The 15,652-nt window shown below is 40.1% G+C and overlaps 1 protein-coding gene and 1 long non-coding RNA gene across 4 annotated transcripts in view; one reads left to right on the top strand and one right to left on the bottom strand.

Annotated features, from left to right (window-relative positions):
* Window positions 1-15,652, bottom strand: part of FRMD6 (FERM domain containing 6) — a 366,574-nt gene that overhangs the window by 158,229 nt on the left and 192,693 nt on the right. For both annotated transcript variants that reach the window (XM_063596208.1, XM_055097578.2), the window contains one exon: window positions 2,304-2,366. The gene's annotated coding sequence lies outside the window, so the exon portion shown is untranslated. The remainder of the gene's footprint in view (window positions 1-2,303; window positions 2,367-15,652) is intronic.
* LOC117975929 (uncharacterized) overlaps window positions 1-15,652 on the top strand; it is a 198,545-nt gene that overhangs the window by 78,607 nt on the left and 104,286 nt on the right. The window lies entirely within an intron of this gene.

Below are 15,652 nucleotides of genomic sequence, written 5' to 3'. Positions count from 1 at the left end.
ATAAGTAAATGATTCAACAAAGGAACTCAAAACTGTGTTTCTGACTGGCAAAAGAAGTATAGATTCCAGATGTCTCTCATTTTTCTACGTCCCTAATTCAAACCCAGAAATCTCTTGTTTACTGGACACTTGTTTAATCCTAATGTTTTACATACCTCTCCTCTAAGAATCCCCTTTCTCTCTGTCTCCCTTCTCTCACCAAAGCCATCTACAGGGCAATATGTCATAGATGCAACTGTACCTTTCCAGCATATGCTATGAAATATTTCAACTTATGCTAAAATGAGATTTCCTAATCATATATAACTGTTATTCATTCATATTAGCATTTATGTGAAAGATTAGGGAAAGTTCCTTCTCCTGAAATATTTGCCAACTGATGACGTGTTTTGCTTTGTACATTGAATAGAGGTAAGGGAAATAAATCATCTTTCAAGATCCTCTTCTGGTCCTTTGATCTTCTGCACTGGGGTCACCCAGCTGGCTTTTCAAATTTTGCTCCAAGGGCTGGTGAACATTAGAGGAGCTAATAGCAGGCACTATTCTGTACTCTCCTAGCACTATAGATAGGCTATGAATGATGCTTTTCCATATTTTATCATGTCCCTAATGCTATCTGGCCTTATGCTGGAGTGCCAGCAGTGGCCAAGGAACTAGAAGAGCAGAGAACAGGGAGGTGACATAATAACAAACCTTCATAGAAGATAAAACATAGTAGTGGTGTTGCTGCTGGTCTAGTGGGGATGAGAAAACTTACAGGTAGGTGAGCCATGCAAAGGAGAGACACTTGATATCTCCCCTGTCTGCTTGTTTTTAATGAGACAAAGTTTGATGTAACCTTTTTGAATTTATAAGTCTATTAATAAAATCTTTAATCATGGCTAATATTTATTAAGCCAGGTATTTGCTAAGTACTCCTGGATTATCTGCATTATTTTTTTAGAGCAATCCTCACTAGTACAGTCTATTAGCATCTTCATTATATAAATGAGGAAATTGAGTCTAAGAGACTCTGATACCTACTCGTCAAGAAATATGTATGATTTGGAGAAGAAATCATGCATATCTTTGCAAATGAGGCATCATCTTCAGCAAAGGTACTCTTGGGAGCCACATTTACCAATCATTTAAGAACGACAGTATCTTTATATGTATTCTTTTTAAGTTTAGCAGATAATTAATTAACAGGGATTCCCAGGGTTACACCAGATCACAGATGAAATTTCTGCTGGGTAGCTATCCAGGCTGTTTTTCAGAATTGGTGATACTGGATAGTGTGGAGAACTCCAGCATACCCTAAACACTACAAGAGGACAGAATCACATTTTGTGTGACAACATAAATCCTTCATAAAGGACGACACAATCCTTTGCCAGTGGCTTCAGAGGCACACTGCAGCATCGAACTCCTCAGCTCAAGTGATCCTCCTGCCTCAGCATCCCAAGTAGCTGGGACTACAGGTGTGTGCCACCAGGCCTGGCTAATTTTTATTTTCTGTTTTTTATAGAGATGAAGTCTCACGATGTTGTTCAGGCTAGTCCCAAACTCTTGGCCTCAAGCAATCCTCTTGCCTCAGCCTCCCAAAGTGCTGGGGTTAGTCATGAGCCACCATGCCCAGCCATGCTGTGGATGTTAATTATGTTAATTATAAAAGGCAGCCATCTTAGTAGCTGGACACCCATTTATAGATGTGTCTTCCATGACTGTTTTCCTCCTCAAAGCTAACAAGGGATATAAATCATTTCATTAGTTGACAATTTCTACTGAACATATCGTTTTGATGGAGTCCCATATTAGATAGAATTTAAGTTGTCATAAAGATAGTATGTTTGGAATAATGTATGATTTTATGAAGCAAGCTTGTTAAATGAGGAATGGATGAATCTGAAGGAAGAAAAGCCAATGGAGAAAAGAAAGGGAGAAACATTAAGTCCATTAAATGCAATCGACCCAGAGAGATATTTTCTATTCCTTTGGCCTATGAAACCTATCTAAAACTGGTTCTCAGAACTGTATGTGCATCAGAGTCAACTGGAAACTTTATTAAAGCACAGGGGAGAGCCTGAGAATTGCATTTTTAACAACTTCCTTCATGGTGTTGATGCTGCTGGTCTGGGAACCACATTTTCAGACCCACTGCTCTCAAATGTATTTGGAATTGTACACGATTGGAGATCTTATTTGACCTTTCCCAGATTACAGTCAAGAGATCTGTCTAAGGTTGACACCATCTTTAGATTTCTTAAACTTCGGTTTTTGGTTTTTGAAACAAAGTTTACAGGTTCACATTTAGCACTTCTTACCTGATGAAATTTGACAAGTTTCCAACCAGAAGAAGCTTCATAAGAAAAAAACAGATATGAAGGCTGTTGAGAGAAAAATAAGGAACAATCAAGAAAAGAAATATAAATGTCTCTATTTTTATAATTAGCATTACTTTTAGACAGATTAAACACCACCATTCCAAAGATACATTAATTTTATTTTCTCCACCATTTTTATTAGCAACTTGAACAAATTTGCAGATGAAGAAAATGCAATTGGACTAACAATGTGACAAGTTAAAAAGAAAATTCTCCGCCGGGCACGGTGGCTCATGGGCCGGGCGCAGTGGCTCACGTCTGTAATCCCAGCACTTTGGGAGGCTAAGGTGGGCAGATCACGAGGTCAGGAGATCGAGACCATCCTGGCTAACATGGTGAAACCCCGTCTCTACTAAAAATACAGAAAATTAGCCGAGTGTGGTGGCAGGCGCCTGTAGTCCCAGCTACTCGGGAGGCTGAGGCAGGAGAATGGCGTGAACCCAGGAGGTGGAGCTTGCAGTGAGCCGAGATCACGCCACTGCACTCCAGCCTGGGCGACAGAGCCAGACGGTCTAAAAAAAAAAAAGAAAAAGAAGAAAGAAAATTCTGGCTGGGCATGATGCCTCAAGCCTGTAATCTCAGCTCTTTGGGAGGCTGACATGGGCAAATCACTTGAGCCTAGGAGTTTGAGAGTAGCCTGGGCAACATGGCAAAACCCTGTCTCCACAAAAAATACAAAAATTAGCTGAGCAGGGTGGCATGCCTGTAGTCCCAGCTACCAGGAAGGCTGAGGTGGAAGGATCACCTGAGCTCGGGAGGTCAAGTCTGCAATGAGCTGTGTTCACACCACTGCACGCCAGCCTGGGCGACAGAGTGAGATTCAGAAAAAAAAAAAAGAAAGAAAGAAAGAAAGAAAGAAAAGAAAATTCTATTATTAAATAGAAAGTGACAATAATGTCAGAGTTACAATAAAGTATTCTAAACAATGTTAATTAGTATTTATTCTGACCCTGGTATTGTTTGCCTAAGTTAAGGCACTATTTTTAGTAACCAAACTATTTTGGTTACCGTTTCTTTTTTTGGCACTCCAAAGTCTGCTTCCTAATGCAAGGCTGTTGTCTGTTTATTTGACAATTTATTTCTTTTTCTGATTACCAAACAATTTGGGAAACTCTGAGAACCATACAGAAATGTCTGAGAGGCACGTCTGTGTAGCGTTTGTGAGGGCTAGTATGAAGACAGGGCTTCTTCAGTAAAAGCCTTTCTGGCTGGGCACAGTGGCTCACGCCTGTAATCCCAGCATTTTGGGTGGCAGAGGTCGGGGGATCACCTGAGGTCAGGAGTTCGAGACCAGCCTGGCCAACGTGGTGAAACCCTGTCTCTACCAAAAATACAAAAATTAGCCGGGCGTGGTGGCTCCTGCTTGTCATCCCAGCTACTCAGGAGGCTGAGGCAGGAGAACTGCTTGAACCCGGAAGGCAGAAGTTGCAGTGAGCCGAGACTGCGCCATTGCACTACAGTTTGGGCAACAGGGGCAAAACTCCATCTCAAAAAAAAAAAAAAGTAAAAGCCTTTCTGGATATTTTATTAGCATTTCCAGGTAAGGGAAGAAATACAATGTTTTCCTTTGGTCAGGCAATCAATTCATACCAGAGCTGGTCCCTTCACCACAGCCTCTTGATTCCCTATCATATCAAGCCCATTGGATTTAGTGATCCATAGAGGTCATTGTTTCCATACTTCTCCTTCACTCACAAATGGTGCTGGACAATTCAAACCACTCCCAGAACCATCCTTGGGCAGCCTGGCACACATGCCCAGCTGTTCTGGATTTTTGGCCTACTGTTGGCCACAGAGAGATAACTTTAACAGGCCAGTACAAGGCAAAAAGTTTCTTGCAGTGTTCGCCATTTCTTAGTCATCCCTCCTCACTTCCACATAGGGACAAAGATAGTGGTCACTCATTTCTTGAACTTCAATGCTTGCTCCATTTCTCCTCCCATTACACCTGTTTCTGGATTAAGGCTGCTTACAGCTCACACTGTACTCCTCCAAAACACTGTAAGAAGAAGGCCCAGAGAGTTCTGACTTGTGAATGCAAAACAGGAGCTTGACATTCTTTAGCTGGACCTATCATTCTTCTAATGCCTAAATCAATGGAAGGTTTCCTGCAGACAAGAATTGGCTCAGAAAATTTCTCATTCACAGTCAAGGCTTGTAAGGAACAACATCACCTCCATGGGACTAAATATAGCCTATGATATTTTTATTCTAGAAAAGACATAAACGAACTCATAGCTATTTTGCCAAGTGCTTTCTTCTTAAACATTTATGGCAAGTCAGTGCTTCTCAGCTCGTCAAGGCAAGATGCCTACAGATGTTAACTTGTTAGCTTGCCTAGGCTAGAAATTCAGGAACTTCGAGACACGAAACTCATTCCTAGTATAACTACGTATTTGTGTGTCAGCAAAGACTATTTTCTTTTCCCTTTATTAAGAAAAATACCAACTGCAAACATTTATTGAGCTTTGAGATAGCTATAAAAGAAGTATTAGATATGAGTCTTGTTCTGGAAGTGCTTATGATCAAGTCTGAATACAAAATCTGTACATATGAACTCATCAGAAACAAAGAAAGGAGAGAGTTAAGCATTAACTGTGCAGTACAGACCTTACAGATGTATTATGTCAGAGTGTTGAGGATAGCTTTAAGAAGGATGTGATTAAGGCAAATAAAGGATGCATATGATTTCTACAAAAAGATGGGTGGGACAGGGCATAGTGGCTCATATCTGTAATCCTACCACTTTGGGAGGCCAAGACAGGAGGATTGCTTGAGGCCTGGAGTTTGAGATCAGCCTGGGCAACATAGCAAGATGCTGTCTCTACAAAACGATTAGCCAGGCATGTTGGCACATGGCTATAGTCCTAGCTACTAAGGAGACTGCGGCAGGAGGATGACTGGAGCCCAGGAGTTGGAGGTTGCAGTGAGCTATGATGCCTCCATTGTACTCCAGTCTGGGTGACAGAGTGAAACCTTGTCCCTAAAAGAAAACAAAACCAAAAACAGATGGGTAGTCATGGTAGCATCTAGAAGTCTCATACTGGTAACCAGAGGGTCAAGGGACTTTTTAATTTGACCTTCACTCGTTTCAAAACAAATTTGAGTTAGTTGCCAACATTAACAAGTCAGAAGATTTTACATTAAAATACATTTTTTCTTTTAAAAAATGAAGAGTCTGTCAAAACCTGGCCTACGTTTCTGCATGGTAACTGGCCTATGTTTCTGCATGAACTGGAGCTGAGTAGCACCCATCCCTTCAGATGGGGCACTAACTACTCCTTCCCCACCTCCCATACCACTTCCTGTTGCCTCTCCCACTTAACCTGCTGCTTTGCTCCTCTGTAGCAGCTGTCTGGCTCTTGTGGGCATTTGCGTTTTCAATCCCTGCTGTGCATTAACAGAGCCTCCTGCATAGGAGGCCTGTGACAAATGCTCAACCTCAACCAATTCTATGAAAACAAGTGATCCTGCCCTCTCAGTCCAACTTCTGCAAGGTAAAACAACTTATACACAGAAGGATACTTTACAAAACTTTGTTCTTAGTCTAGAGAGGAAACTATCATGGACAACACATACAAATAGTTTAACTTTTGGTTTTGAAAGTATTGGGTTGATGCAAAAGTAATTGCGGTAAAAAGTAATGGCAAAACTGCAATTATTTTGCACCAACAGGATACATTGGGTATAATGACTCAAAATGCATATTCGAGGATGGTGGATTGCCTGGCTACTGTGTAGGAAGGCTGGAGCTTCATTAACTCTTTCAGCTCATTGAATTTAAAAAGACCCAGGAGAAACAAATATTACGTGGGAAAATTCAGATTGGAAAGTGGATAAATTGAGGTTGCTTATTCTATTTTTCAGAAAATGTCCCTATTTTACAAAGAATTTTTAAAAGCAAAGTTGTTCATATATATTTAAAATGTGGTCAAATCTACCTGAAAAGTAGCACGGTGTATTCTATAAAGCCAGACACATCTGTATGGGTCTTTACTGTGGACAATCGATTCTTTACTGTTTGCTCTGAGGAAATATATGTGTCGCATCCAAGTGGCTGGTCAATGCAAGCTGCATGTGTTCGATTTGGAATGACTTTTCATGCTGGTACTGGAATGGTCATTCCTTTGTTCATTTGACTATCCTAAATGCATACATTTCTTTAGCCCAGTGGGCTTTGTCTTGAGACAGAGTCTCCCTCTGTCGCCCAGGCTGGAGTTCACTGGCATGATCTCGGCTCACTGCAAGCTCCACCTCCTGGGTTCACACCATTCTCCTGCCTCAGTCTCCTGAGTAGCTGGGACTACAGGCGCCCGCCACCACACCTGGCCAATTTTTTTGTATTTTTAGTAGAGACGGGGTTTCACCATGTTAGCCAGGATGGTCTCAATCTCCTGACCTCATGATCTGCCTGCCTCGGCCTCCCAAAGTGCTGGGATTACAGGCGTGAGCCACCGTGCCCAGCCACTGTCTTGACTCTTTTAATAAACAGCTCTGTGAACTTGGAGAGATCCATTAAACTTTCCTGGTTTTTGTTCCTCAAATGAGGGAACATAACAACACAATGTGCCCCAATTCATGACTTCCATCTAAGGCCTCGCCACCTCTAGAACTGCTGCTGCTCCCTGAGGCCCCATTTCCTTCATAGTTAATGGAGGTGGTTGGGCTAGATCTTCAGAGCCCATATTTACCGTGGCATTGTCTGGCTCTTGGTGATTCATTTAAACAAAACAAGGACGACCCACAACTACCACCCCCACCACCAGCACCACCACCATCACCATCACCCCCTTCAAAAACCTCCGTCTATTTCTCAAGACTGAAAGTGAAAAGGGTTGTTTCTTTTCAAATATTTAAAAACAAACCCAAACTACCTTTGGGCAAGAAGCCTAGAAGAGCATGCCTCACCTCATACCATCAGTTCTTGGTATTTGAACCCAGTGGGCTAATCCAGTATTGTTCTAGCAGCACCTTGAAGCTTAATAGAGCTCAACTACAGCTGCCCCCAACTGGGTTACACTAGTATTTGGCACGTGTAAGCCAAGTGTTACAAGTTTCTGTGAAGAAGTCATTTCAGTTTGGGAAAAATTGTCTAATTTGGCCATTCAATTTGCATTGTTCTGAAAGTTGCCAGACTTGTCCTGCCAGGCATTAGTGTCAAGAACTTTCATCTTCCTTGGCTCCACCTCCTCTCTCTGTGTACACAGAAGAACAAAGGGAGGAGGCCCTGAGGCAGTGCCATCCAAGGAGCCAAACCCGGTCTGGGTTTTGAGTTGATGACTTTTTTGAATTATAAAAACTTTTCCAAGGAAGTTTTCGCTCAAGACTTTTATGGGTTTTATAAACAGAAATGAATGCAAGCTGGACAACAGACCGTGGCAAGTTAAACATCATGAACAGGTCTGCCATTATTACTGTCGTGACAAATCACTTCCCTGTGTTTTTGATTCTCTTTAAATATATACACATAGAAAACGCACACACATTTCTTTTCCTATATTTTTAATTAGGAAAATATCCCACATGTTGATAAACTTTCTGTGAGTGACATGGTACCTGATTTTACCAAATGCAAGCTCCTACATGTAAGTGAAGTCACCCTTTAACTGTTATGAGAACTGCTTATTTAAACATTTGCTTAGAAGAGGTTGTTGCCCCGAGGCCTTTCCAAAAGAGCCCTTGACCTCTCTTTCTAAGGCTGTTGTGCTGCTTTTCAGAAGAGGATTGTTCATTATATCCTTTAAACCACCTATTATTCTGAGCTGCTGCTGTCCATAATCTCTCTCTGTCAAAGCCACCCTTGGTCAGCTCTCTCAGACCCCAGAGCTGCCTGCTCAAAATGGAGGCCGCTTCATCTCCCTGGGTCCCTTCAGGTCACTCCATTTTTACTTCCTCTCTTCTCAAAGAGGCCAATTTCTTTTTCATCTCATTTAAAACTTTTTAAAAAGAGATTTTGGTCTAAAACTAGATCATACAGGTTCTGCCCAAATTCATTATTGTAGACAGGAAACTGAGGATCTGAGGCAAACTTAAATCACATACCGCCTCAGAGATCAAAGACAGCAACACGAATGCATTTTCCCTGGTCCTAATGAGAAGACTCTCCAAGCTTAGGAATTTACATGTTCAAAAGTAACGACAAATATAAGTACTGTGTAAAGAGAGGCTCAATCAAATGCAGTGTGAAACTTGAACATGACCAAGGGAGGCTCGTGGAGGAAATCGGGCCAATCTGTGGGGGTGTGAAGTAATATTGAACAAGGAGTAGGATAAATAGTGACCAGAGCTGTAATAAATGAAATCAGTACCTAGATGCATACCCAAAAAGAAATTTTCCGTAATAAAAACTTTAGAAATGGTAATAAAACAATTGTTTTCAAGAGGTAAAAGTGGTTAGAACTTGAAAGTTTATGACTTGCAATCGCAAAGTTATTAATCTTGTGGGAATTCTGAAAATAAAATTGTTTCTAAACATCTCTAAGTGTACAGTTAGAAACCTTACTATCAGTGAATAAAAATGGACTTTCCAAGCTTGATTATATTAAGCATTTTTCATAGCCATTAGTGTAATCATAGACCTTCTGTATACTTTCTTCACTTCTGAGTTGTTACTGAGCTATGCATTACACCAAAGTTGTATTGCAACCACAGAAGCTTTTTTCTTCATTCTTTTTTTTTTGAGACTGAATCTCGCTCTATTGCCTAGGCTGGAGTGCAGTGGCATGATCTCAGCTCACTACAACCTCTGCCACCCAGGTTCAAGTGATTCTCGTGCCTCAGCCTCCAGAGTAGCTGGGATTACAGGCACCCACCACCATGCCCAGTTAATTTTTGGATTTTTAGTAGAGATGGGGTTTTGCCATGTTGGCCAGGATGGTCTCGAACTCCTGACTTCAAGTGATCCACCCTCTTCAGCCTCCCAAAGTGCTGGGATTACAAGCATGAGCCACCACGCCTGGCCACAGTAGCTTTTTTCTACCATGGCTCTAGCTCTTGATGGCTATGCCTTATATGAATGAGGTAATTTGAAAACATATTTAAATCTTATATAAAAATTCTCTGACACATTGAGAGATGGGGTCTTTCACTCTGCCCCTTGAATCTGGACTTGTAAGCGATAATTCTTTTACTATGGAAATGATGCTGTATGAGGCTAGGTCAGAAAAGGCCATAAAGCTTCCTCCTGGTTCTCCTGGGATACTCACTCTGGGAGGAGCTAGTCACCATGGAAGAAGTCTGGCTCTTCTGAGGCTGCCATGCTGGCGATGCTACACATCGGTCAGCAGCCTACTGTGCTCTCTGCCTACAGTCAACATCAACTGCCAGACATGGCAGAAAGAAACCTCAAAATCAGTTCAGCCCTGAGTCATCAAATCACCCCCAGGTCATGAGTCTCCCTAGCTGAGGTCCCAGACGTTGTGCAAAGAGACAAACTATCCTTACTATGTCCCGTCTGAATTCTTGACCAGCAGAGAATTCTATATCCAAGAGTATCATAAATGTCTATTTTGTGCCACTAAGTTTTGGGGTGGTTTCCTGTGCAGCAATAGTAGCTGGAGCCATTAATAATTACTACCATGCAAATTGTGTTTCTTAATCAACCCATCATGTTTAATTTAATTCAGGTTATCAAGTCTTATGCAGGAAGAAAGCTGTACTGACTCAAATCTTCTTGGTAATATATTCTCCCAACCCATTATGATAACCTGTTTAGATATTTAGCCACTGTATAGAAATTGCCCTTGGGTTGGAGTGAGGGAATGCTCTTTGCCAAGAAATAAACTGGAGAAGCTTTATCTAGACTAACACTTCAGGCAGCTCATGCAGTCCCCATGCATGATTGACTTCCCACTCATACTCATTCTGAACTACTTTGGCATCAGAGTTTTTACAAAACTGTGTCTCCACAGTATATATACCTGGGCCAGCTTGAAGATCGCAGGGTGTCATGTGGCCTGAGCAATATGCATGCTATCTTCTGCTTCCTGATAAATGCTACCATGCGTGACCTCCTAGATAGAGATTGTCAACCTGGGTAAGATCTAGATCTAATCTCCTGTGACCTACTCCTATTAGTCCCTGGATGCAGGCAATCTTTGGTTGATACCTAAATTCTGATTAAGAAAGCAAGATATTTATTTTTGATCATGGAGCCTGCAGATGCAGGGATGGGCGGGATAGAAATGTGGGGGTGAAAGATGGAAATTTACTTTGCAGTGCTCTTCCTCAAATACTCATCGCTCAACTCGTCTTGGAGTTGAAGGAGCAATTGATGCCGGACTTGGGCCCTAAAAGGCAGATAAAAAAGCCACGGTGGGAATCTTTGATTCTGGCCAAATTCTACAGAATAGAAAAAGAAACTGAATTGGCTAATTCTGGAAATGTAGTTTTAGAAAATGGTTTAACACCAGGATTGTTCTACAAGATCAGATTTTCTAGCAAAGATAAACTAAATATATATTTTTTTCATTTGGGATAACAATCAAAATGAATTTGTGATGATTTCTCCCCTTTTTCTTCTTAGTGAACTATGATACTGAAAAACTCAATTAAAATAGCCTGAAAGGATTATATGTATTATTTGGATGCCCTTGACCTTCTTTTTCACTGAATAAGGTTGACATATCCATTAACATGGAAATCTCTGCTGGGAAGTGAGTGCTCTTCAGCTCAAGACTATTTTTCTGAGCTCATCAGGTCAATGTCAGGTTGAAGTCATCAAAATAAATAAATAAATAAACAAACCACCCAAGCCTGTTGTCAAATTCAATATAATCTTTGCTTACAAGTCTATTGCTATTTGCCTACAACTCTGTTACTTAAATGCGTGATTCACAGCTTCAGCCTCTGTTGTCTAGAGAAGATACTTCCCCGGCTGCTCCCTGAGCACTGGTAGTTCACAATACATTCTTAGTGCTTAGCCACAGCAGGCTGCAGTACAAAGGAGGTCCCTTCCAATGCTGATGGGACATTCCAAATGGAATTGCTTGCCTTCATTCAATTCTATATTTTAGCCCTCAGTGATTAAAAATGCCTTCTTTGTTACAGGGTTAGGGTTAGAGGCCACAAGAGAAAGACCATATTGATAGTCTGAGAAATCAATGTTGTCATTGATATAAAGAAATCATGTGAGGCTGAATTCATCTGAATCCTGATTCATCCTTGAAAGGCAGCTGGTGTAACTGCCTCCTACAGAAAGACTTCATCTTAAGTTACCTAGATTCAAAGGGCAAATATTCTGTACTCACAATTTAGCTCTGTCTTCCCCAAACCAAGATATTTTCAAGTGGGATGGCAAGTTACTAACTCATAGTCTTCTGACAGCAGGAAGAGGGGCTTAAGAATGTGGACCACATAGATGTCAATAATCCAACATTAATTTTATTCAATAAACTTTTTAAATAAAATGCAAACATCAGATTACTTTCTCCCTACTACCAAAACTTTTATTAAAGAGAGACCAAGAGTAATTTTGGAGTTTGGAGAAATTTGTGGGTGAACAGGTCATGGTAGGATGTAGGAAGGGCACCTTTGAGAGGACTCTGGGTAATTAAAAAAAGTGAGATCAGCCAGGTGCAGTGACTCATGCCTGTAATCCCAGCACTTTGGGAGTCTGAGGCAGGTGGATCACCTGAGGTCAGGAGTTTGAGACCAGACTGATCAACATGGTGAAACCCTGTCTCTACTAAAATACAAAAATTAGCCGGGCATGGTGGCACATGCCTGTAATCCCAGCTACTTGGGAGGCTGAGGCAAGAGAATCACTCTAACCCAGGAGGCAGAGATTGCAGTGAACTGAGATCATGGTATTGCACACCAGCCTGGGCAACAAGAGTGAAACTTGGTCTCAAAAAACAGACAAACAAAGTAGGATCAATGCAAAGGAGTGGGGTGTCAACAGAGATCACCTGCCCACTTGGCTGTTATACCAAGCCTGTCTGTCTCCCATGCAGCTTCTGAAACACTGTTGCCGGCCTACATGAATATTACTATTACTACTCCATTCAGGGTGTAATTTGGTACATAAATATATGACACTGATATAAAACCTTTTATTTTAAGAATTTTTCATCAGAGAAAATTTAAATAAGCATAAAACTTAATTCAATTCTGTGTTGGGTGATGTTTATTTCATTGTATTAGGTGAGACTCTGCCTTCTCACACCTCAATTGTGATACAGAAAACAAGGATGCAAAGTATAGATCAATATGGATTTATTCCATGTCCATAAATGTATTGCAGATTGCTAGTGTCTACTATTATAAGAGATACAACATGATTATAAAGTATAGTCCCAGGATAGAAAAGCTTCAAAATATAAAGACAAAAGACTAGCAGAAATGTCTTAAAAAGGAATGGACAGAAAATTAATAAATTAAGTTAGTATTTACAATGTAAAGACTCTAGGCACGCCTGGAAATGGCTTTATAAGTCATCCAGTTCTCTTTCTACCTATGAACATGACTGTGCTTATACTCACTTTTGAAAAACTTCCAGAAAAAGTGTTTCCATCACTTTGTATAACCCATCTATCAATCTTGCAGGCTCAGGGAAGGGGATAGGCATATTGCAGAAATTTTATGTTCAGGAAAAAATGATTACCTTATTTGTTCTTGATTAGGGAAAGAGTGATGGTCATAAAATATTCAAAGGAAGGTTCTGAATTTGGAGGTCTGGAGAAGAGAAAAATTCAAGAAAAAGTGGATAAGCAGAATGTATGAAACTGGAAAAGAAAGCATAGAGATAGGAGGAAGGGTTGGTGGAAGGGAATTGTGAAGAATGTCAGAGGAGTCATTCTAGCTTGGTGATGTAAACTCTCATATGCCTGAGAATTTATCACAAGGAGGGCTTGCTTAAAAAAAAAAAAAAAAAAAAAGTAATGTGGAATATACCATCACCACCGGAGGATTCTGATTGGATTGACCAAGGGTAGGACCAAAGAATCTGCTTGTTAACATGCACTCTGAGTGTTTCTGATGCAGCTGGTCTAAGGACCACACTTTGAGAAACACTGAAAACAATGATGGTTGAAGTCTTGCAGAAGAAGGCAAAAATTATGACCTTTAAATAGGGAGATGGATGGAATAAATAACATTTTCCTATTGAATTTACATTTACAGATCTTATTTCTTTTCTGAGTGAGAGTTAGATTCTCTAGAATCAGAGAATAGGTACCAAATCAAATGAAGGCCTATTTGCCAGGGTATGTTGATATGCAACTTTCTCTCATCTAGCAACTTCATTTATCTAGGACAGTTAAACTAAGAAATGTGGCAACAAAATGTTTCAGTGTGGATAAAATGGACTGAAAGCAATCCACACACTGTACTCATAAAGTAGCTCCTCAAGGCCTTGCTTAGAGCTTACTTTTTGTTTAGAAATGTCTAAAAGCAAAGCTATAGGGTTTCCTAACTCATAGCAGTTAAGTCATAAAATTTGGCAAGGAGTGGTACAATCAGGGAACAAGAGTGGGGCTGATGCTGGAGGTACAGACACCAGTGATAGCAAGAAATGACAGCTGGCATCCTGACAGTGAAGAATATGAAAAGCAGACAAAAAAACTCCTTTAGAGGAGGGCAAATTTTCTCAAATAGTTAAAACACCTAAGGGCTACTATGTTACCACATGTTATATAGTAACTGATATTCATAAGGGTGGTCTCTAAGTAAAAAGAAAAAAGATTAAATTATATTTAGTAGATTTTGTTGGGAAAGGCATGTAATTATATAATTATATTATATTATGACATTTTTGGAGACTTCTCATTTAAAATGGCTAAAATTTTTAGCTCCTAAGAGAGTTGGCTTTTGTTTTCCATATTATATTCTCAGTTATTCATTTGCTCATTTAATTTTTTTTTTTTTTTTTTTTTTGAGACAGTCTTGCTCTGCCACCTGGGCTGGAGTGCAGTGGTGCAATCTCGGCTCACTGCATCCTCCACCTCCCAGGTTCAAGTGATTCTCCTGCCTCAGCCTCCTGAGTAGCTAGGATTACAGGCTTGCACCACCATGCCTGGCTAATTTTTGTATTTTTAGTAGAGACAGGGTTTCGCCATGTTGGCCAGGCTGGTCTCAAACTCCTGACCTCAGGTGATCTGCCACCTTAGCCTTCCAAAGTGCTAGGATTACAGGTGTGAGCCACCGTGCCCGGCCTCATTTAATTTTTAAAAAGGTATTTATTAAAAAATGAAAATTGTATATATTAATGGTTTACAACATTTTTTTAAGGAATTCAATAATTTATTGAGAATAAAAGACAACTATACAATTGTAAACAAATTATTAACAAAAAATCATCTTTATATCTTTCGGTATCTTCATGAAAACCTCAAATAATAATCATACTTTCCTTACCAATTGTCTTTTTTTTTAACTTTTATTTTAGTTCAGGGGTACACACATGCAGGTTTGTTATATAGGTAAGTTGTGTGTCACAGGGGTTTGGTGTACAAATTATTTTGTCAACTAGGTAGTAAGCCTAGTACCCAAAAGGTAGTTTTTCCAACCTCACCCTCCTCCCTCTCTCAACCTTCAAGTAGGTCCTGGTGTCTGTTGTTTCCTTCTTTGTGTCCTAACATGGTATTTTGATATACGAATACACTGGGGAATGGCTAAATCAAACTAATTAATATATCTATTACCTCACATATTTATTTTGTTTTGTGATGAGAACATTTAAAATCTATTCTCTTAGCAATTTTCAAGTATACAATACATTGTTACTAATTCTAGTAACCATGTTGTACAGATGTCCTGAATTTATGTTTCCTGTCTAACTGAAATTTTGTATCATTTGAAGAACATTTTCCAATCCCTCTCCCTGGCTCCCCCTACCATCACCCTGCCCTAGCCTTGCCCTAGCCCCTAATAACCACTATCCCACTAGTTGAGTTTGACTGTTTTAGATTCTACAAAGAGGTGAGATCATGCTGTATTTGGCTTTCTGTGCCTGGCTTATACCACTTAGCATAATGTCTTCCAGGTTCATCCATGTCATTGAAAGTGACAGGATTTCCTTCTTCTCTTTAAAGGCTAAATAATATTCCTATGTATGTATGTATGTATGTGTGTGTGTGTGTATATATATATATATATATGTATATATATATATATATCACCTTTTCTCATCCATTGATGGACACCTAGGTTGATTATATATCTTGGCTATTGTGAACAATGCTTCATTTGCTCATTTCCTTCCTTCCTTCTTTCCTTTCTTCCTTCTTCTTTTCCTCTTTTCAGACAGGGTCTCACTATGTTGCCCAGGCTAAACTCACATTCTAGGGCTC

This window comes from Pan paniscus, chromosome 15 (genome assembly GCF_029289425.2).
Source record: "Pan paniscus chromosome 15, NHGRI_mPanPan1-v2.0_pri, whole genome shotgun sequence".
Lineage (NCBI taxonomy): Eukaryota > Metazoa > Chordata > Mammalia > Primates > Hominidae > Pan > Pan paniscus.
The sequence above is the reverse complement of the archived record's forward strand: the minus strand, read 5'-3'. Positions and strand labels throughout refer to the sequence as shown.